This window comes from Nannospalax galili, unplaced genomic scaffold (genome assembly GCF_000622305.1).
Source record: "Nannospalax galili isolate Female #2095 unplaced genomic scaffold, S.galili_v1.0 scaffold206, whole genome shotgun sequence".
Classification (NCBI taxonomy): Eukaryota; Metazoa; Chordata; class Mammalia; order Rodentia; family Spalacidae; genus Nannospalax; species Nannospalax galili.
Genome location: NW_008358101.1, coordinates 2,491,770 through 2,516,124, shown reverse-complemented (window position 1 = coordinate 2,516,124; position 24,355 = coordinate 2,491,770).

Here is a 24,355-nt window from a genome sequence, read left to right as displayed (position 1 = left end):
TATATGAATTCTCTGGAGTCAGTACCTGGGATTTTACATGACTGCCTTCCCAGTTCTTAACTGCATTGCCTTATCAAGCCAAGTGAGTAAATGAATTAAGAATTAGAAGATCTCAAACGTATAGACATGTTGGTGCATGTGGAATGGTTCTCCACTTTACATATGGCTTTTCCCACACATGATTTCACCTGATATATTTATACTGCAATTTATACTATTCTAAAACCTCTTTTAAAATAAAGTACAAAATCTGTCACAAAGACAGCAAAGTAAATATCATGAGACTTATTTGATGTTTCCATAATAAAAAGTATCAAAAGATGTCTTGCATTTTGGAGGACTTTGAATGATTCTAACAATGTTTCAACAAAATTTTCTGCATTCTGTAGCTAAAAGAAAAATTCTACATAATAAATTCTGTTTAATTCAATGTAAATAAAAGTGGACAAACAAGTTACATTAGATCTCTATTTTTATATCTAATTTTTAAATTGGGTTTTTAATTAATCTTTAAAATATTTTTCTTATTTTCTGTGTAGGATTTTTATGCTTGCATGTATGTAAGTGCACCTATGTCATGTAGAGACCATGGAGGACAGAAGAGGAATTTGGCTGTATTGGAACCGGAGTTACTCCAGTTGTTAGCCACCATGTGGGAACTGTGATTGAAACCTGAGTCTTCTTCAAGAATAGCTAGTGCTCTTAACTCTGAACCATCTCTCCAGCTCCTTAAATTTTAATTTTTTGAAAGTGATTGTGTCTTTGTGAGTTAATGTGCACCACATGTGTGCAGAAGCCTCTGGAGGCCAGAGAAGGGTGTTGGAGCCCCTGGAACAGGAGTGAGCCACTAGGTGTATTCTGGGAACTGAGCCCAGATACCCTGCAAGAGCAGCAAACACTCATAAACTGCTAAGCCTTCTCCTGCAGCCTCCAAGAGAAATTTTTATATACATCTTAAGTACTTCCAGACTAAACTTCTGATGTTAGTATCTTACTTATTCTTGGAATTCTATTTCCCTCTTTTTGAAGACAAAGATAATCTTCTGTACAGGGAGCTTCTATAGGGCTGTGAAATTTGACTCTTGATAATATCTTAACAGTTCAAATGTTTTTATTGTGTCCTGATGAAACAGACTTTAGGGATCTAAGCACAGAAAAAGAAAGACATGGGGCAAAGTATAAGGTGCCATGAAATCCTCAGTCAGGGGATGAAAGTACCAGTCTGTAGAACTGGAGAGATCCAGCAATGTCTTGGCATCAGTGCACATCTCTTGATTCCAAATAATGAGACTCATAAAACAGAAATGAAAGGCACATTCAAATTACATTTCTCTATTCCTCTCATTTTGATGCTCCTGAAATCATAACAGCACTGTTAATGCCAGAAGTATAACAACCTGTTACTATGAAGCGAGAACTTAACGTTCAAAACATTTACAAACAATTATACCAATAAGCATAGGGAAATCCATTTGCATGCAGGAAGGTTGTTCACCACTACTGCATCTTTCTTCATCTTCCAATTCTGACCATAAAGAATGCATCTCCGTCATCAAGGCAATAGTCAAGAAAGAACACAGAATTCAAATAGGGAAGTTCTACTCACAGAAGAGTAAGTACATGTATGATGGTGGACATATTGATGCAAAAGAAATATTTTTTTAGTAATTACTAGAGACCTGACATCCAGTAAATAGTAACAGTCAATTATCTTTTGAGAAATCCAAAGGAAGCTTCTGGGACTTCCAAAAGAGCTAGACTCATATTATGCATGAGCATGTGTGTGTGTGTGTGTTGTGTATATATTTATACATATAGTTTTCAAGTAAAATTTAAAAAATGCTCTGTTGTCAAATAAGCTGGAGGAACGTTGAGTTAAAAGAAAACAATGTTATTAAACAAACAAATTATCTATTCTTCATTGTGATTGGGGATAGAATATGCAAAATCTAGAGGAAGGGAATGAAAATTTTTCTCAAGCAACTCACCAGATAGTATATCATAGAGCACAGAGTTTTAATGGGGGTCCTGGGGTGAGTAGATAGGGGTACTCCCCAAATAGACTTTTTCAGCAAACGAGAAAGAGAATGAGAAAGGAGGCTCAGTGAATGGTTTACTGGCTACAAAAAGGAAGAGCAATTCTCACAGGAAACACCTAAGTTTTACCCTTTGGACAATTCTAGACTGGGGCCTAATTTTCACCCAATATTGAGTTTAAGTGATCACTCAAAACTGCTCCGCATCAAAATCCATGTCTCAATCTGAAATCCTGTTAAATCAGAACTGTTGAATTGCATGTAAATTTATTTTATATACAGTGTACATTCGAAATATTTACAATGTGTGATTATATGTATATATATATATGTCTTTACATACATATTTAATTAGAAATCGAATTTTCTAACTAGATATTGAAAAGTACATATATATAAAATTCCTTCATATGGATGATACATACATATATATATATATATGCATGTGTGTATAGACGCATATCTAAGTATATATGCATATAATATGTAGTATACACAATAATCTTTAAAGGAAATTCAAGATGAACAAAAAAGGAAGTTCATTGGAATGTGCAGAGTCATTTCATTTTATCTGTATATTATGCCCTGTGGTTTAAAATTGAATATGCTGGACAGGCTGATGAACTGTGTGCTTGTTAGTCAATGAATAGCACTACTTTGGGAAGCTAGGGAACCTTTGAGAAGGAGAAATTGATTATGTAAGTAGTAGCCTATGGAAGGTTCTCTATAGACTCTCACACAGGCTTTGGTCCCATGTGGCTTTCTGCAATTATGTGAACTAGCTGCTATCTCACATATATGCCGCAGCAGCCAGATTGCACCAACTTGCCTTCCCCATAACGATGGATTGATGCCTCTTAAACTCTGAGACCAAGTAAAGCTCCTCATTTAAATTGTTTATTTCAAATGTTTCAGTCACAGATATGTAAAAGGAATTAATAAAATGGCTTGGGTTGAATAGAAATATTTATTGAGTTGCTAATATATAAAACACATACATGCACACACATTTATATTTATGTATAACCTTTATTTTTAATATTTTATTTATTTATTTTTTATTTTATGTATATGAATGTGTTTCCTGCTTGTGTGTAAGTGCACCTGTGTATTTCAATGTCCCTGGATATCAGAAGAGTGCATCAAACCCCCTGGAACTGGAGAAATGGGTGGTTGTTAGCAACCACTGGGTTCTGGGAATTGAGCCTGTGTCCTCTAAAGTGGAAGCATATTTTTAAATTAAATTTTATTCTATTTGCCTGACTCTTTTGCCTGCATTTATATAAGTGTTCCTATGTATAATGCTCATAAAGGACAGAAAAGTACATAGGATCTCTAGTCATTTGAGTTAGAGGTGGTTGTTAGCTGCCATCTGGGTGCTAGGAAATGAACCTGGGTCCTCTGCAAGAACAGCCATTGTTCTTAACTTCTGAACTATCTCTCTAGCTTCTAGGGACAACCATAAAAACAAAAACAGCAACAAAAGTTATCTGTTTTAGAGATCAGAGCTGAGATACTCGTCATAGTATTATTTCAATGTTGGTCTTCCAAGGTAACAACATATAAGTGACAGGGCACCCAGAAATTGTAAGCCTACAGGTACAGGAGGATCAGCACTGAAATATTGATTTATTGATGTAGATAGAAGCAGGAATATCTATTTTCTTGGAAAATGATATCAAAAGCTGGAACTTGACCGTGAAAAGGGACATACTCCTTTCACAGAAGCAGATAGGCCTATGTACTGGAGAGTTCTTGCTTTTGACATTGTAGCATGTAGAGAAAGAATGATCTAGTCCTCCTTGAAGATCTTTTAGTTGTTCAGTCCCCCTTAATTTATTATTTGTAATGTAACACACACAGACACACACACACACACACACACACACACACACACGAACCCCAAGTTAAATTAGGTGTTTGTAACATATTTTCAGTCTGCATTCATGCTTTTTAAATGAGAAATGCAGAAAATCAAAATATTGCCTAGGTAATAATAGGTTATAAAGCACAGGATTGTCCAGATGAGTGCTCTACAGGAAACACCATGACATTAGCAATGTAATGGAAATAATTCTTGATGAATCAGATACAAGATGACCATGTTGTTTTCAATCAATTTTTGTATCCAACAAAAGATAATTACTATTTATGTTAATAACATACTTGTCCACTCAAAGAGGTACCTAGTATTTTCTCTAGCAACACAGGAAGAAGTCAATTGATTTAAAGCATTAGAGGAGAACTCTTATCCTGCCGTGATTCCCTGGGTATTGGTGTGTCACTAAGAACAACAGCAGAGACTGAGCTAATTTTCGTTGAATTGATACACAGAGTGTAAACAGAGAGTGTTCCAGTCCTAAAAGCTAGGAAACAGGAACACTGGATTTCTTTGGAGAATGACATTTATTCATATCATAGACTACTATATAAAACTATTAGGAAATTAATGTGATATATTCATTTAATGAAGGACAAGCTGAAGAATCAGAGAGAGAAAAATATTTTTTGCTGTTTTTGTAACATATAATTTCAGCTTCATTTTTCAAATTATTAGATGAAAGAAAATGTGTAGCATCTGCTTATTTAATACTACTTAAGTGATAGAAATATTGAATAAAGAGATTAACCTAATATCAGCAATAATATTAAAGGGAATATTATTTTATTTTCTTGCATCATTTGAATTATTCTAACATTTAGAAATAGAAAGAATATGACTGATTGCTGTCTGATTTATTAATTCATTTTTAGAGAATGATTTGCTCTTTAAAGGCTTGAAAAAAAAAGAGAGAATACAAATTCAGGACAAGTATGGAACAGGAGATTGAGAATCCCCAATACTGGATGTGTATATTTTACTGGAGTGATATCCTGGGTTCAAAGTTGTTCTGACAAGCCGACATGTCCATCCATTTAGATTTATTGCCAATGCCACAATAATACATTTTCTTGCATTCTCTCTCTCTCTCTCTCTCTCTCTCTCTCTCTCTCTCTCTCTGTCATCAGTCCTTGGCTTTGTAAATATTCCATTCTAAATTTTAAATGCGACATCTAACTAATCATGAGATGAAATAGAATAAGTTTATATTTCTCCTTAAATTAGATAGTGAATTCATTTTGATCTAAGTAGGTCAGAATAAATTATTGACTTAAAAACTTTGTGACTAAATATGTAGGGTCTCAAACTGGGAGATTTATGATATTGAAATTGATGAAATCTCAAGAAAGTTGAAACAAATAAAAAAATAAAATGTGTTATAAGTACTTCAGGTATGAGATACTATTTTTTATTTTATCTTAAATTGTGTTTGTCTGACTTTCATCCTCTCATTTTCTAACAAATTGCAATTTTGAATTCTAAAAGACAAACTATAGATCACATGCAAGAAATTCCCAAAGATATGTGACAAACTGTGAAAGTCTTCAAAATAATATTACATATTAATCTATCTGAATCAAATATTAATTTTTAATAAAAATGAAATATTGCAAACAAGCATTATTTTTCTAAATATATGTCATACCACCATATTGATTACAGGTGAACTAGAAACTACATTATTAGCTCTTAAACATATATCTTAATGTACTACAATTTGATTTTACTCAAAACTTGCTGAAGTCCCAGCAATCAAGTTACTTTTGTACCTAGATTTATCATTATTTATTCAACAAATTTTGAGAGAAAGCATTGATGTTTCTGTCACTTTAGTTCTGATATGGCAATAAGGTAAGCAAGGAGGCAATCCTGTATTACTATGGTCTCCTACTTATTCCAAAAGAGCAAATGAAACCTTGTAATGAACAACATAAATTTGGATGGTGATTTATTGAATAAAAGAAACAACTAGGAGGAAATGATGGCGCTACAAGTGAATATGATTGAAAAGGATAATTATTTCTTAGCGACTATAAATAACGTGGGTATAAAAATGAAGACAGAGGCTAGGTAAGTTAAAGAAATAATTCAGAAATGACTCATAGGACAACCACAGGAATAAAGCAAGACTTAGCAAAATATTTAAAATTTATATCACGTGCTAGCCATAATGCTCCACAGTCAAAATCGTCTTCACCTGGACTTCCTTCCTAGTGGCAAAGAAAGACAAAGAAAAAGTAATCTGCAGAGAGGAGAGGAGGGAGGTATGTGAGGGACCATAGTGTGGGAGTGTGAGGGAAGTCAGGAAAGGAAAGATGTAGAGAGTCGGAAGGTATTAGGGGGAGGGTAGGGAGAATGGTGGCACTGTGACTAGAAAGGGAGGGAGGAGGGAAGCAGGATTGGAGAGAAAAAGAGTAGAGATGAGTGAGTCTTCGGTGGGGCTAGGAAACCTAGAGGGAAAAGTGATGCCCTAGAAAGCCGATGTGAAATGCAAGTAGAGTGTTTAAACATTAATGCATATGTATACCTAGGAGCAGCTTGGAAGAGAACATAGTGACAGACAGAAGAAACCTCCCTTAAAGTGACAAATATGCTGTACAGAATTCACCAATGAAGTTTCTTTTTGCAACAGACAGAGGCTACTGCAGAGTTGCACAGCTGGTCAGGCACAGAGAACATACATCTGGGAGTTGCCCAGTACTAGGTGACACATCTGCAGTTGAGTCTCTACTTCCAAGGCTCATGGAACATATTAGAATAAGGGGTAGAGAAAGGGTTAATGCACCCCTCAACTCTCACCAGTGAGGTTTCCATCTACATCACAGTGAGTTACACACAGAAGGCTACAACTGGCCAAGTTTTGGAGAATAAGAGACTGTAGAGTGTAGGATGGGAATCCTATATGCATCCTCACCCACCCATGGCTCAGGGATCATTGTGGGAGAGGAGGCAGAATTCTGAGTGCTGGCTCATGAACATGAGGTCGAGGCTTCCAAGTCACTGAAGGCTTAATCATGTGAGCCTCTGACAGCGGTGGCATCAAATGCTGGACCCATGTCTCCTCAATTAAACAAGTTCACAAAGGGAGGTGAGAAATAGGTGGAGGGCCAGCACTAGATTGAGAAGTATTGGAGACTGGTTGCTGCTGGGTGAGGGAGATTGTGACTTACATACGACCACTGGATGGGCTGAATAGACTCCAGTGGATTCATTTACAGTGAAGGCCATTTGGGTACAAATATCTGAATGACTAGGATTCAGCATGTATGGCAGAGTGCATAGGGTTCATTGGGGGGATAGGGGCAGGCATGGATGGGGTAGGGGTCTGGATTTGAGTGGGAAATGTATGAAATTTTAAAAGCTCAATAAAGAAAAAAGAAAAAAATTTAATGAGAAAATTAAAGTGTGAGTTTGTGAGATATTATTAATATTATTATTATTATTACTATTATTGTTAATTATTTTGGTCTTTCTGAGACATGGTCTCTCTGTAGCCCCAGCTGTCCTGGAACTCACTATGTAGACCATGCTGGCCTTGAACTCACAGAGATCCATTTGCCTCTGCCTTCGGAATGTTGGGATTAAAGGTGTGCATCACCACGCCTGGCAAAGAAAATTATAAAACAAACATAATGTGTCAGTAATTGAAGGAAAAAGTTAAAATTGGAAAGATACAGTCAAGAAACTCCATCTTCAGGTTCATGAAGCCATAAGTGTGAAAGGGATAGGTCCTTGTGGTGTGAAGTTGTTCTGGGAAGGTCTAAACAAATGACTACACTTCCCAGATAGGGCAATAATGACAGACTGGAAAAACAAATACACCCAAGTCTATGTTGTTGAACCAAGGAGTTGCTTGTGGTTACTTACAGGAATATGACTGACTCAGAGACAGCTTCACCTCACAGAACCCGACCCTAGTATGGGCAATGTCTCAGGAAAGCTATTGCAGGACCCTATACCCTGTCTTAGTTTGTATCTTCATTACTGTAACAAAGCCTTCTGACCACTACCAACTTGGGGAGGAAAGAGTTTATTTATCTTACATCTCACAGGTCACAATTCATCAGGGAGCCCAAGGTAAGAACTCAGGGCAGGAACCTGGAGGCAGGAGCTGGAGCACAGGCCATGGAGGAACAACGCTTACTGGCTTGCTCCACTGGCCTCTGCTTAGCCTGCTTTCTTATGCAACACAGGCCCACCTTCCCAGGGGTGGCACCATCCGCAGTGGGCTGGGCCCTTCCACATCACTCAACAATCAAGAAGATGCCCCACAGACCTGGCCAGGGGCCTGTTCAATGAGGACAATTCCCCAATTGAGGCTCCCTCAACCCAGGTATGTTGAGTTGACACTAAAGCTGTCCAGCACACCTCCACTTTCAGGCATCTTTGATGAGTCCTTTCTCCTTAAGAAATTGTTCAATGCTTATATAACCTTGGAGACAAGGTTCATGAGTCTCATAAGTCTTTTAAGTTCCATGAATTTCTTGAATCTTTAACTTTCTTAGCTTTCTGAGTCTTAAGACTATTTATCCCTCCAGAAAGAAATGTTTCGATTTGGGAATAAAAAAATCTGCTGTACAACATCCCTATAAACATCTAAGGGGAGAAATTTTCAGGCAAAGGTGAAAGCAAGTGCAAAGATTTGAATCTTAAAAGTGTCATGGGATTGAGGAAGAGTAAGGGAGGAATCAATATGGACTTCAGGGATTGACTCAAGAGGTACAGGTATAGCCCCAGAAGACCAGGGAATAGGCTCCATGAATTATTTAAGTTCACAGGGTAGTGCCAGGCTGTTCAGCTATATGGATTTATGTGAGGCGTTCAGGATGTGTATTTTAAGAGGATAAATCTTACTACTGAATCAAAAGTGAAGGAGGTGGAGCTGGAGGGGACAATGAAACAGCTCAGTGGGTAAAAATGGTTGTCACACGTGTCTAGTCATCTGATTTTGATCCTTAGAACCCCCGTGGAAAGTAGGAGAGGCCTAATTCCACAGACTTGCTGTTGGACCTCCTCCTCATTTGTTATGCACATGTCTACTCACACAGAGACATTACACCAACAACACACACTCAGTAATAATAATAGCTAAAGAAAATATTTTAAATGCATGGAACTGGAAATTATTATTTCCACAGTATTTTCCACAGTATTTCAGACTCAGGAGTACAAAAGCCACATGCACTTTCTCATATAGATCCCAGATTACAGTGTCTAAATATACGGCTATAAGTGGGGTGAAGGGCTGGATAGATCATTTAGCAGTTAAGAGAGCTAGCTACCTTGCTGAGGTGAAGGGTTTGATTTCCAATGCCCACATGGTAGCTTAACAGCTATGTGTGCCTCCAGTTCCAGGGGAATTCAATATCCTCTTCTGACGTCCACTGGCACTGCGTGACATGAGTGCCCTCACATATATGCAGGCAGTGTGCTCATACTCGTAAAGTAAAAAGGAAATATTAAAATCATAAGTGGTGAGTGGGAGTGCAGGCTATGACACCGTAAAGGAGACCATGAGAGGCGAGGGGAGGTGCTGAGGAAGGGAGGCAGGGCAGTAACACACATGAGACATGAAAACGAAGGACATCATAGGGTGGTGCATGGAAAGATCAAAGGGAGTGAGGGAGAAGAAGCCAGTAGGAGAATCAACAAAAGCAAATTTTGTTTGGAACTGTCACAATGCAGCTAAATAATAAATTCAACAGTTAAGAAAACAAATTAACCAATAAATTCTGAGGAGTAAAGAAATGACTGCAATGAGTTTTGTCAACAATTGTGTCTTTGACACGGTTCTATGCATAGATAGAGAAGTAAATTCTCAGGATGAGGAGATGCCTCAGCAGGTAAAAGTACTTGCCACACAAATGTAGTGACCTGATTTAAGATCCCTAGAACCCAGCTAATAAAACCAGGTGCAGTGGCATGTGTCTGCTATGCCAGCACTACCATGGTGAAATGAGAGCCTGGGGTAAGCAGCACTGTGGCAAATAGCAGAAGAGAAACCCTGCCTCAAACAACATGAAAGGCAAGATCAATGCCCAAGTTCGTCCTTGGATATGCACTCCAGTGTCGTAGTACATGTGCATGTGCACCCTCATACAGCAACATGTGTACATATACACAAAAGTAAATATTTTTTTAAAGATGTGTTTAGATTTCTCAATTAAAGTTAAGAAATAGGCCAGAGAGGTGGCTTAATGGTTAAGTGCATTCTCATGCTCTTGCAGACACAACCCCCCCTCCCTATAATCACATATACCCATAAATATGTTAATGTAATACAATAAATCTAAAAGAAAATAAGTAAATAAGGCTGGCCTTCCTGACTGATTGCATATAGGATTTAAAGCAAATAGATGTTCTTGATAAACATTTTTGACAACTCACATTTGTGCTTTATATTGTATACTCAGCACATATTTCTGAATCAAATACACAAAATCCCACCCCTGGAAGCTTGTGTTTTAGAGGAGCATGGCCAGTCCTGAATGAAAAGGTTGTAAAATTTGTGGAGGAAGCTTGGGATACTCTTTTCAGATACACTGAGTTTTGAAAAGATGGACAAGAGACGGCTCAGTATAGGAGCTAGAAGCCTGATTTGAGGGCGGTGGTCAAAATAGATCGAAAGTGTGGGTCATTAGCTAGAATTGACACGGCCTTAGGATTGAATAAAAACATAAATCCAGGACTGAAGAGACAGATCAATGGTTAAGAGCACCGGCTGTTCTTGCAGAGGACCCAGCACCCACATTGTTGCCTAAAACCATCTGTAGCTCCAGTTCCAGGGAAATCTGACACTCAGTAACAATAGACAAATAAGTTCAACAGACTAGTCTGTAAGGAACTCCAACATCATAGTCCTGTCAATGAAGACATAATCAAATAGAAAGGAAGCAAAATTAAAACCAGATACAGCTGAAAAACAGGAATATGCTTCCCACAAACCAAGCTGAGTTTCTTATGGAAGAAAGTATTAAAATATGCCAAAGCCGTCAACCTGATTGCAAAGTTAAATTAAATACAGGCTGAAAACGGAGTGAATAAGTTCCAGAAAGAAAGAAAGAAAGAAAGAAAGAAAGAAAGAAAGAAAGAAAGAAAGAAAGAAAGAATAAAGAATAAAAGAACACAGGGAATAGAAAATCCCCTTTAACTGTTTCATACTAAAATAATGAAGTGGATTGTAATGAGACTAGTCTTTGCCTGTGTTTACTTGGTATATTTTAATGATAAAATATCAGCATAATTTTGTGAGACTGATCCAGCAAAAATAGAAAATGTGATACAGAGGAAAGATGGAAAAATTGCTGTCAATTATACATTATTTGTTGCCAGCTCTAATTGGCTGTTTGTGTTAGTCGTCCTGTCTCTCCCCCAAGGTCACTATTTTAATTAAGGGCTTGTCATTTCTTGCAGGGTTACTAAGAAACTCTTGTTTAACTGATTCCTAACTCTACCCTTTGATGAACTCTCTATAATGCAACCCTGCTCTTTGCCAAATATACATCTCTTCAGATTTCTTATTGGTTTAACTATATTTATTGCCTACCTATGCAATTCACTAACTTAATGAAAATGTTGTCTTAAAACAAGAGGCTTCCTGGAAACTGCTCATTTCATGGTTTTCAGATTTCATGTCTTTGTAAGTCCCACCTCCCTTACCAATAAGATTTTATGTTACAGTAAAAACTTTAGCACGTTTCTGCTTTTATTCCAGTTCAGTGTGTTTCCTCACGCTATTTCTTGTAGCATTAACTCTTTCCCTGTGTTCTAGAAGAATATGGTCATGCACATGGACTTTTTGATAAATGAGTAGACCGGAGGTAGCCCAACATAGGAGCTGTTTTGAAGAGAGAATTCTAAATTGATTTCAAATTGTGCCTCATTGAAAGGATGGGTCCCCCGTCCCCTTCCCCTCCCGCTTCCCCTCTCTCTTCCCCTCTCCAGGTCCCTCTCTCCCTCCCCTTCATCTTCCCTCCTCTTCTCCCAGGCCAAACACCCCTCTCCTGCTTCCTCACTGCTATTCTCCCTGCACTCTCTCCTCTTCTCTGTCCACTCTCCTGCTCTTCCTCTCCATCTCCTACTCTGTCTTCTTCCACTTCACTTCTCTGCTTCCCCCTCCTATTCTCTCTCTTCTTTTCCCTCCTTTTCCAGCTTCCTCTCCTCTTCTCTTAGCCTCTCTTAGAGCTAACTGCCCCAATATTATAAGACAGCAGAAGAGCAGGTAGGTTTCTGGCCACTGGTCAACACATATTTCATTCTTTCGTGATGTTACGGAATTCAACAAAGTGCTACACTGGTATGTGTTTTTGTATGCTTCTTTCTCATGAACATCCCTTAATTATTCACATTTTCCTGAAAATGAACATATTTACCAATTGTGTGATATTTTATAAATGTAACAGCAAAGTGATGATTTGATGAATTAATAAAAAAGAGCTAAATAAATCATCCCAGATAAAAGGTTTTTCCCCTGGTTGTACAAAAACTTCAATGATATGTCCCAGATGGAAACTGTGAATCACAGATAGAATTCAGGGTTAGTGAGAATACATTGCTTTTCATCAAGATCTGATCATATATCATATCAGAACATATTTAGATCATGCAGATAAATGAAAGAGTTGCATATTTTGTCAAGATACAAGTGCTTTGGGGTTTCCTTTAACCTATGCAACTTGTATAACAATGAATATATACACAGTTTTCTCAATTCTGTTTTATTTGTTTTAGTAAAGTTACGTCCAGTAAAATGAAAGGAACATCAAAGTTATGAGATTATCTTAAAATAAAATACGTGGTTGAAAGAAATATGGATGAGATTACATATATTGTGGTACTAAAGTGGGATAAATAGTGATTTAATTTGGACTGAGACATGGAGTTTTCCAGAAAGGCCCATTTCTAATTGTGTCATGAGATACCTTAATAATTTATTTTTTACTACTTTGATATTCTGGATATAAATTCTCTACCAGATACATAACTGGAAAAGATTGTCTACAAATCTGTGGGATTCTTCTTCACTGAATTCAGTGCTTCCTTTGTTTTACAGATGCTTTTTCATTTAGTGAGGTACCATTTGTCAGTTTTTGGTCTTAATTCCTGAGCCAGTGGAGTCCTATTCAGAAAGTCCATTCCGGCACCTGTATCTTGTAAAGTGGTCTTCTTTTGGCAGTTTCAGCCTTTTAGGTTTCACTTTGTGAACTTTGATCCATTTGGAGTTGACTTCTGTGCAGGATCATAGATATATATCTAATTTCATTCTTCTATATGTGGACATACAGTTTTTCTATCATCTTTGCTGAAGAGGTTTTCTTCCCTCCTGTGTATAATTTTGGCACATTTGTCAAATAGCAGATGGTTGCAATTACAGGCAAAACTGTTTGGTTCTTCTAATTTGTTCTATTGTTCTACATGCCTGTTTTGTGCCACTGCCACGCTCTTCTTATTACTAGATGTTTGTAAGATATTTTGAAAGGTAGCATGGTATTCTCTCTAGATTTATTCTTTTTACTCAGGGTTTCTTTGGATACTTGGGATCTCTTATGTTTCCATGTGAATGTTAGGATTATTGTTTTCCATTTCTGTGAAATACTTATGGGACTTTTTCTGGGATTGCATTGATTCTGTAAATTGTTTATGTTAGGATGTTCATTTTCACAGTATAAATTCTACTAATTCATGAGAATGGGAGGTCTTTCCATCTTCTAGTGGCTTTTTCAATCTCCAGAAGTTTAAAATTTCCACTGTAGTAGTCTTTTACCACCTCATTTAGGTTCACTTCTAGATATTTTAATTTTTGAGGCTATTGTGAATGGAAGTGTTCTCTTAGAATGGCTAATATCAAGAAAAAAATTGACATGCTATGTTAGCAAGATTTTGGGGAAAGAAGGATCCTCATTCACTCAGGTGGGACTGCAAATTTGTACAGTCAATATAGAAATCAATGTGGAGAATTCACAAAGAGTTAAAGATGTACCATAACACAGCTATACCAGTCCTTGGCACTTACACAAAGGAATTCATGTCATACTACAGAGAAATTGCTCAGCCACGTTCATTGTTGTTCTTTTCAGTATTTCTATGAGAGCTAAATGACCTAATATAATTCCTTTGGTGAGTGGTAATGAAAATGTTCTACATATACACAATAAAGTGCTATTCAGCTTTAAAGAAAAATTAAATCATGAAATTTTCAAATAAATTAATGGAACTGAAAGACATAATATTGAGTGAAATAACCCAGACCCAGAAAGTCAAACAAAGCATGTTGTCTCTTATCTCTGGATTCTAGCCTTGAAATCTTAAATAGGAGTACATAACCTAAAGTAACTACAGAAGCTAGAAGTGTACAAGGAGTCCTTAGGGGTTACAGGGGGAGAAGGTGTTCTAGAGAGGGTAAGAGTCAGACACAGACATCATCAAGGAGGAAATGGGAAAATGCAAGGGTAGGAGTCTTTAAATGGTGGGGTTGGATGGGTAACACAGAGGGAGATGGAGGAAGGAAAGATAAATAATACGAGGGGTGTCTGTAAAAGCCATAAGGAAATTTATTATTTGATAAGTCTACTTAATCACAAATGCATAATGTCTATGTATATTCCTGCGTATAGCCAAAGGCTATCTAACAAAATTTAAGTGCTAGGTAAGAGAAACTTCCCTTCAAGTTGTTGGTCAAGATAATCGAAAATGCACCCAAAATAATATAGGCTATTGTTGTATAGCCTTTGGTTCCCTTCCATAAATTGAAGATAAGATCTTATGGCTGAAGATTCAAAACACTTTGGACACAGGACTTGGATAAATTGAGCTGGAACTGAATTAGAAGTCTTCTTCCTGAAAACAAGTTGTATGCAAGATTGGGAAGCTGTACACAAGGTGCCAAGGGAGAAAAGCTATCAGTAACCCTATCCACAGCAATAACCATCCCAACACAATATTCCTAATGGTGCAATAGTGGCACTTTTATCTTGGTAACCAACATCTGTATACTTGAACTTAAGGCCTGCTCAGTGGGAGGGAAGTCATGCCTGGTGCTTTATACTTAGCCAAATACCATTGGCTAGAGAAGTCATAGCACTTAGAAGAGAACCAGCTTCTAGTACCTTCCTAAACCAATACATTTCTTGCTATATTCTAAATGCCTAAAATTATTTCCACAGATAAGTGTAGCTCTCAACACTCATTGAAGAAGCTTCATTCTGCAACAGATAGATTATTACAGAGTTCCAAAACTGGTCAAAACACAGAGAATAAGTGACTGTGGGGTTCCAAGCCCCAACAGAAACATCTACTATGTAATCCCTTTATCTCTATAGCTAAGATTCAGGGAAAATCTCAGAAGAGGGGTGTAAAGCTTGTAAGAGCTCAAGGACCAGGACACCTGCTGTGAGACACTGGATTTTAGACATGACGAGAAAACTGATCCTATAAAATCTCAATAACAAAGCTGTTTAAAAAAGACTTGCATAACGACAACACCAGCTGTAAGTCCAATCGATGGGGGAAATTTCACAAGTCCCAACTGTAGATGAAGAGCTATAAGCAATCAATAGACTGCCTACTCTGCAATTTGAAAATGGCATTTCTTGCTCCTATGTCACTTTGAAGATGTTAGTCATTCTAGCTCCATTCTCTGCTCTCTGCTCACCTTCGATAGACTCAGTTATATTAGTGGAAGGACCTTCACATGGGAATTCGGTCATATGAGGAGCTACATGATTAGGGACATTAACAGTGTGTCCCCATGCCTAATACTTTTATATACACTCCCTCATTCAACATCTCACCACTCACAGTCTGTTTTTGCCAAGAAGGTATGAGAGGATAATATCTGAATTTTATATTAGTGAAAGAATAGGACAAGCACAATGCCTCATAAGAGAGCTGAAATGATTAGAAAACACAGAAAGTCAAGTAGCATCACATTGGGAAGGAAGGGTATAAATTTTAAAGAAATAGCTTTAGAAAAAAAAAACCTCTCTTAAAACAGCCTATGTACAGGCATTCTCTTATGCTATTTTATACTGTATTATTTTGGATCATTAATATTTCCCAAAGGCCCATATTCTAAGGACTTAGTCTTCAATATGTCACACAATTGGGGACGATGGAGACTTTCACAGTTCGGTCTCAGAGGAGGAAATTAGATAAATGGGATGATACCCTTGAAAGTGAATCAGTGAATAACCCAGACTGGCTTCCAGATCATGATCTCCCTACCTTCCTGCAGCTTTCCAGAGTCCTCCAATTATAGAAGTGGACCACTGTAAATAGTTTTTTCTAGATTTGTGTAATAAGTATAGTAAATAAACTGTTTGTATGTTTAAAATTCATTTTTATGATTCATATAAGTTTAAGTGTGTATTTTTCTCTTAACTAATAATTTAGTTTTAAGTAAAAGAGAAATACTTAGAGTATGCTATGAAGATACAGTTAAATTTTTAAGTAAACATTTTCTCTCATGCAGTTTAAGTTCAAAGAATCAAAGTTTCACAAGTTTTAGGATAAGATTTGAAGAATAATCATCAGCATTTTAATTTCAGGTTTTGTGGTGGTTATATGATTTCTCTCCTTGTTTGATTATTCTTCCTATCTGAAATAATCCAACTTTTCATGTGATGAAAACTCCTAAAGATTTTAAAACTCATTGTGCTGTCACTTCAACCACCAATGATAAGACATTGACCATTGAGCATTGCCGGCTCTGGTGCCATCAGCTGTTACTCTAGATGGAATCCTCCTCATCCTTCAATGACAGATCATTAGTAAAAACATGACACTAGAGGGTACAACATTAATCTCATTTGGTCCATTTCACAGATTGAAAAGACTTCATATCTTTTATTTAACTTTTGGCTTTTCATTTGTAGTAGGATCTATTAATAATTTTGGCTTGGTTTCTACCTTACATGATTAGCTTCAAACTCCTTTGCAACCAAGAGTGCTATGAGCTAAGGATCATCAATGCAAGAGCCCGCTTTGGGAGAACACATCATCCAATATAAAACAACCATTTTCCTCTAAGATTTTACTATAGTTACTACTCTTAGCAAAAACCAATTATCAAATGATCTAAGAGATCTGCGAGTGGAATCAGCCATTTGTTTACATCAATCTGAAAAGTTTGACTGGAAAAACTGCACATTAATCATTCATCAGTGTTCCACAGCCATTGCATGTATTTTGTTTACATGTTGAGACTTGTAGGAATGACTTTTGCAATATGGACATAATCTGGATTAATGATTATACTTAGTCCTCCAACAAAAAATGTATAATGTAAACCAGTTCACCAAATAATCTGTTCCTCTTGTGACCCAGACACCTGAACTTAATCCCTGAGGACACCACATTGCCCACTACCCAAGAGAGTCAATGAATATTGGTGTGCATGATTAACATGTACTGGAAACTTTTTTTTTTTACTCATGGAAAACAGTGAGAACTAAGAAATCTGCCTGAAATTGTGTCTGTGATATTCTAGGCTTAGAGAGCAAAGGATGAAAATTATCTGATAAGGATGAATCCTAGCTTCTACTTCTACAGTTTACACTGGAGATACTGCTGCATTAAAAGAATGAATGAAGCTTCTCACAGTTCCATGAGACAACTAAAGGATCACCTCTCAAAGTTCAGGTTCACGCTTGACCTGAAAATGAATGCTAAGAGCAAGCTGTTTCTTTCTTCAAACGTAAATACAATGTGGCTTCAACAAGCCAGAGAGACTAATATGAGTTTTCAGGGTTTATTTCAAATTAGCACATATTTAGGTAGCTCAAACAACCCTGTGGTCATGGTCTATGGAAGTAATGATTGACCAAACACCTTCAAGTGTTATCCAAAAATATATACTAGTTGTTTGGAAATTCAGTACTGAGCAAAATGAGGAAAATGTGATCAAATAATATGGTATTACTCAGTGTTCCTGCCAAGACATGAAGACTGTACAATGATCTGCTCTGTGTTATTCTGGGGGCACACAATATATTGAGTTAGATAATTCACAGCTGCTAAAGAAAGTTGACTAAATAAATTTTGCACTTGTGTTTATTTTTTTAATAGTTTGTACTATACTATTTGTGACACTCTCATCAAGTTATTTTAAAAATAATTGTTTTTCTTATTCATCATAAGAAAAACATGATTTTTAAATTTGTTTTTTGTTATTGGTTTTGTTCCTTTGTTAAAATGAAGTGGTTTCATATAATTTGAGTATCTTAACATTTTTCCTAATAAAAAGTACAAGCATCTTCTGAATAAGCTATCAATGTTTTCACATAAAATTTAGTGTCCTATTTTTGGTGTGTGCTTTATGAAATATCAATTTTTGCTGCACAATGTGAATTTCAATTTGCAAATGATTTTTGTGAAAGTAGTCAAAAATCATAACAATAGGAATCATGAATGAGGTATTTAATTTATTATTTCAGCAGACCATTGTGAAGTTAATAGCATGAACATTTTCATTTCATTTGACAACTATCTATGCAGTTCAGAATTTACTATTTAATTCACATTTGAGCACAGAATTGTGTAATATTGAGATAAGCCCCAGGTTCTTCTCAATATATTTTTAAACTCTATTCATCTCTTAAAACTACAGTTTATTATTTCATTCAAGTTATTCAAATGAAATTTAAAATGGTACTGAGTGGAAACACAGAATATCCTTGGCTTATCTGATTTTATCAAAATATCAGCTGTTAATTAAGGCATCATCTCTTTTGAACAAAGCTTACTACAGTTTCAAATTTCTACCACAATGATAGGCACAATGTAGGTTTATAACTTTTTGTTTCCTGATAATAAATGTAAGGATAAATGTGAGATTGCTACATGTATCTTAAATAATTGATCTCTAAACAAATTATTCATTAAATAAGAACCATAAAGAAAATCTGACCTTCTCCATGAAATTTTAGTTTATGTATCATTGTGTAAATATAAAACTATCACCACAAGACCTAAACTAAAACTATAAGGAATTATTACAACCAAAGTAAAATTCCAACAAGAATTGTTTGCAGAAAGCATAAAGTTTTTATAGCACAAATGTGTCAGGCACAAAAAGGCAAATACTACGTGTTCATGTTATATTGAAATTTTTAATGTCAGTAAGAATGCAGAATAATGGTTACAAGAGGTTAGGCATATAAGAGAGGAAGACTAGAAGGTAGGAGACCACATGAAGGGAACCCAAACCTGATACACAGATGTAATAAATTTTTTGCAATGCAGCATATAATTGTCATACTAAATGAAATAACACAGACTCAGAAAAAAAAAAGACGTGCTCTCCCTCATATTTGGACCCTAGCACCAAATCCTCATAACTATGTATCCAGACATAACTATAAAAACCAGGATAATGAAAAGGAATCAGGGAGGTAAAAGAAAAGAAAGAATCTGAAAGAGAAGAGCAGTAGGAAACAGGGAGATATGGATAAAAATGGGGTTATTTTAAGGTCAGCGGGGAGGAAATGTTATACAAGGAACCTAGGGGATAAAGGGAAACAACGACTTCAAGAGAGGTGAAGGGTAATATAAAGGGAGAAACAGGAAAAATGGGGGAACTTTAAATGGGGAAACCATGGTGGAAGGGTTAGACAATGTGAGAGATAAATAATGCCTACAGGCAAAGTTTATCTGAGAACATTTGGTCTTTGCCCAAGCTTCATCTACATGGCACATGGTAATTAAAAATACCAGATTGGTGAAACTAACCTTCTTGGATGTTTAACAGCCATTCTTGAGCACCTATACTAATTTAGTCAGAGGGACATAAAGGGCAGTTTTTGATCCTTGCTCTCCTAGGTCGACCAAGTTCCAGGGGACTATGAGCATCTTTCAAAATGTCCAGTAACTGTGGTGAGTCACCTTTCTTCTCGATCAAGGAGGCTGTGCAGATCCCACCAGATGGACTTGAACCACTGTACAGTTACAAAGAGGAGGGTCAACACAGAGGAATCATTTCCTTCATGCTTCCAAGCAAAGCCAGGCATGGTCAAGCAGGACCTTTGACTTCTATTCACATAGATAGAACTTGTTAAATAAAGGAGGCAGGACCTCCTCCCAAGCCCATGTGACCCCTGAGGAACAGATCGTCAAATGACCTTAAGAGTAAAAATAAATTGGTTTATCTGGGTCAACTGTGAGGTCTTAAACAACATAAAGGAAAGTATAACCAAAGACTAAAGGGGTCAATATAATTTTTTAAGAGTCCGTATGTATAGCTAAAGTCTACATAACAATAACAATGACAGACAGGAGACTCCTTCCTTTGAGTTGTTGGCCACGGTGGCCAAAGAGACTCCCAGACAGTAATCCAGCATAGAACTGGGAAAATGAACAACAGACCCCAATCTTATCTAAAGGAACATTGGCAATTGATTGCTGCTAGATGAGGAACAGCTGACCTTCCTAAAACAAAGCTCTCTAGATAGGCTGTCTAGATTCAGCAGATGGACAAGCACTGGGTACAGCTGAGGGTGCCAACAACACAGTGGAGAGTTACAGGGATGACGGAGTATATGGGCTCCAGTGAGCAGAGGAAGATATAGGAGGGTGCAATTTGGGAAGTGGGTATATAGATGAATAAGATTGTTTGGGATGAGCTGTATTATATACACACACACAAAAATCAACAAATAAAAAACTGAGTTATATTTTTGGAGGGAGTATAAAATTTACTTCATGTTGATTAGTAGAGGTGATACACATTATTGTTGAAATCTACCTTATGACTTTATATCTATACTCAGGTGCTAAGGATCCGTGTGCAACTGACTGTGACTAGTAATAATCACATACATAGAGTTTAGAGATGCATGTGCCAACATCTAAGTGTTAGTAGCAAAAACAATGAGTCTTTCTGTAGGAAACAGTATATTTTAAAATGAAATGGAGATCTTTTTTAAAGGTTAAAAATTCATTCAATTTTATGTCTTACAGGGTTTATAGTGAGTTCAATATTGTATAACTGTATTAATTCAACTGTGAACCTAAAAACTTACAGCCACTTTTGAAAGAGATGTATCTATGCTCTGAAAATTGTTATTGAATATTTTAAAGCTGGAATGAAATGCTTTCTCTGATCATGTGGTTATTAAAAAAACAAATTTAAAAAAATAAAAAGAAAAGAGATTTTTGCAATGCAGCGTATGACTGATGCTCACTCTTACTGATTGCTTGTACTGGGAATAACTCAGAGACCAGAAGGTGAGGGTCTTAAATACAAGGAGAAAGCAAACTTGAATTGCCCTTTTTGTATATTTATATCATAGATGCATGTGGAAGCATCACAGTGCACTATCAATATGCAGAATCACTATATTAACAAAATATTTCTTAAGTGTTAATGAGTGAAAATATCAGCAACTTGAGTTGATCACTGCATGATATACATAAAAAATAAAGAATTTTTCATCAAATGAAAATTGGTCAAGATAAATCTTTTTCTAAGTGAAATTTTCTGTTGAAATATTAAATTGAGGACACAGTTGGCAGATGGATATATATTCAGTATTTATGTCTTGCTACAATGAGTTTTGTTGGGACAGTGTCAAGTAAGTATGCTATAGTTGAACAATTGGATCATAATATCTTAGAAAATTCAGTGAAATTTCTTATCTTTTCAATCTATTCCTCAGACCATCTTCTCATCTACCACTCATTCTGGGACCTCCATGTTTATGTTAAAGTGAGAATTTGGATGTTCATTGCTATTTGATATATTTGATGTAATTTAAGTTGTAAGAAGTTTATTTTCTTCTGTGATTTTTTATCATGTTGATTTCCATCATACATCATTAAACTCCTGTTTAAACGTAGAAAAGAATAAAATACAGCTCTGAAATACCAAAGACAGGAAGATTTTATATATTTTTTAAAACTTTCTACAAATTTAAACATTACACAGCATGTGTGTGTATCATAACATCACCCATGGGGAAATATAGAGATGACGCCACAGTTAGGAGAACTTGCTTCCCTTTAAGAAGGCAGCATTTACTATTTGATGTAATATTACAATAATTCCTGAATAAAACCAGCCTAACTCTTAGCATCTGTTTTATACAAAATGCATCTGAATTACTGAATACCTGGTCCTTCATAATGTTCTTAGAACCCTGCTCTCTAACAAGCAAGCTCTTTCTTTCACTGAAACAATATACCCACCATAAAATGGGGAAGTAAAAGTTGGATCCTTACCTGAGAATTTTGCTATTTCTTATCAGTAGACTTAGACCAGCATGCACAGAAGTTCAAACAGATGTTGTAGATTTAATCACATATATTGTTTGCAACACAAATGGAATTGTATTCATAGGTTCCAAGGAATATCTGTACTGTTTGGTGAGCTTTCTTGAAGCATCCATGCACTCATACACTGTTTTAAGGTCCAGGTCAAGGAAGGGTCATGAGGGATTAAAGCTATGCTGAGGTTTCAAGAGGATTTCAAGGCTCAGTGAGTTTGTGTACATAATAAACTAAGATGAGATTAACTTTTTGGTTGTAAATTTAGGTAAAATCCTTTTTCCAGGAGATGTTCATATTGTCAACGTCATTCCTAAGGCAGAGGACCAAGTTTTTCCCCCAGCTCACTTGTCCACCAACACTCATCTGTAACCTCAGTTCCAGGACATGTGTCTTCCATGGGCACTGTGCACACATTGTGCTTATACATACATGAAGGCAAAGCACTCATACCAATAACATAAAAATAAGCAAATCTTTAAAACATCACATGGTATTCCATGAATGTTATATTTTATGTGATTATATGTCAGTTAAAATTTATTTTGAAATATATAAAGAAATCTAATCACATATTTTATTAAATGTGACTGATTTATTTGACTCAGCATGTTATTTTTATTACTTTATATTTGCTATTAGCATGTAATGCTGCATATCAGTATTATTGGGTAATGTTCCATTGTATGAAGACCTCATACTGTATACTGCCTTTATCTTTTCATGGTGTGTTGGACACTGGCATTGATTCCATCTTCACAAGTTTTTCAGGGTGCATTTAGCTAAGATTTTCTCTTTTTCTTTAATTTTAGCCACAGTGTTTCATATTCTCATACATGCACATACTGAGCTTTTTATGGACTAGAGTACAGGAAAAGGAGTTGGTGTGATGGCATGATGCTCTGGTAGTTAAAAGAACTACTGTCAATCAAAATTTGTGTGATACTGCAAACCCTTATTTCCATTTCTTTTAAAATTTATTTTCAATTTAAATACAGCAGTTTTTCACATCTATGAGATACATGGTGGTCTTTTGATGTCTATGTCGTGTCTAAACATGAAAAGTTAGGGTATCTATTGTGCTGGATAGCTTTAGTGTCAACTTGACATACCTGGGTTGAGGGAGCCTCAACTGGGGAATTACCTTCATTGGACTGGCAATGGAAGTGAGTCTCTATGGCTATTTTGAGTTGTTTTTCATTATATATACATATGTGTGTGTGTGTGTGTGTGTATAATTTGGTAAACTTACTTAGAGTCTCACTTCTAAATGGGAATGAAGCTCCCCTTCCTGCTTTCCCACCATCATATGTTACCAATAGTTCCTCAGGTAGGGTTGGGGTTTCTTATCCACTTCCCCACATCTATGGTGGGATTTTGTCTGCCTTGAGCTTGTATGGAATTTGTCCATGTTGTAACCATTGCTGTGGGTTCATGTAAGTAAGTGACCAATTTTCTGGAACATTTGGTATCATTGTGGTCATCCTCTTCCTCTGGCTCTTACCATATTCCTACCTCCTCTTCCCCAATGATATCTGAGTCTTGGGAGGCAGAAGTTTGATAAAGATATCCTAATCAAGGATAAGCAGTCTGCAGCTTCTTATTCTCTGCACATTAACAAATTGTGGTTCTCTGTGTTAATTATCATCTGATATTATAAGGCTGCTCTGTTGAGAGTTGTGATGCATTAGTCTATGAATTTAATAAATTTAGTTTTTTCAGAGCTGAATAATATTCCATATTCCATTGTGTATATGTACTACACATGCATTACTCATGAATGAGTTAACAGACAAATAGGTCATTTGTAATTTTTGGCAACTCAGGTCCAGAAAATTCCCAGACCTAGCTGACCACAAGTGTCCTAACAGAGTACAGATGGGGATGCACCCATTATTATACTTTTAATTGTGGAAATATTTACCTTTAATAAATTAACTTTTTCCTAATTGTTTTAATTTTACAGCTACTATAAGTAGGATTCTCTCAGTATTTTCTTTTACAAGCATTTTTCTGTTTACATATAGAAACATGATCAAACTTTGCATTTTAAAATAGCTTCAACAGAGTTTATTATTGTTGTGGTTGTTTTTGACTCTCCATGGATTTTCTGTCAGCCACAAACAAAGCCAATGTAAATTATTTTAATTGTTCTCATATTGTGTGTCCAGACAAGATT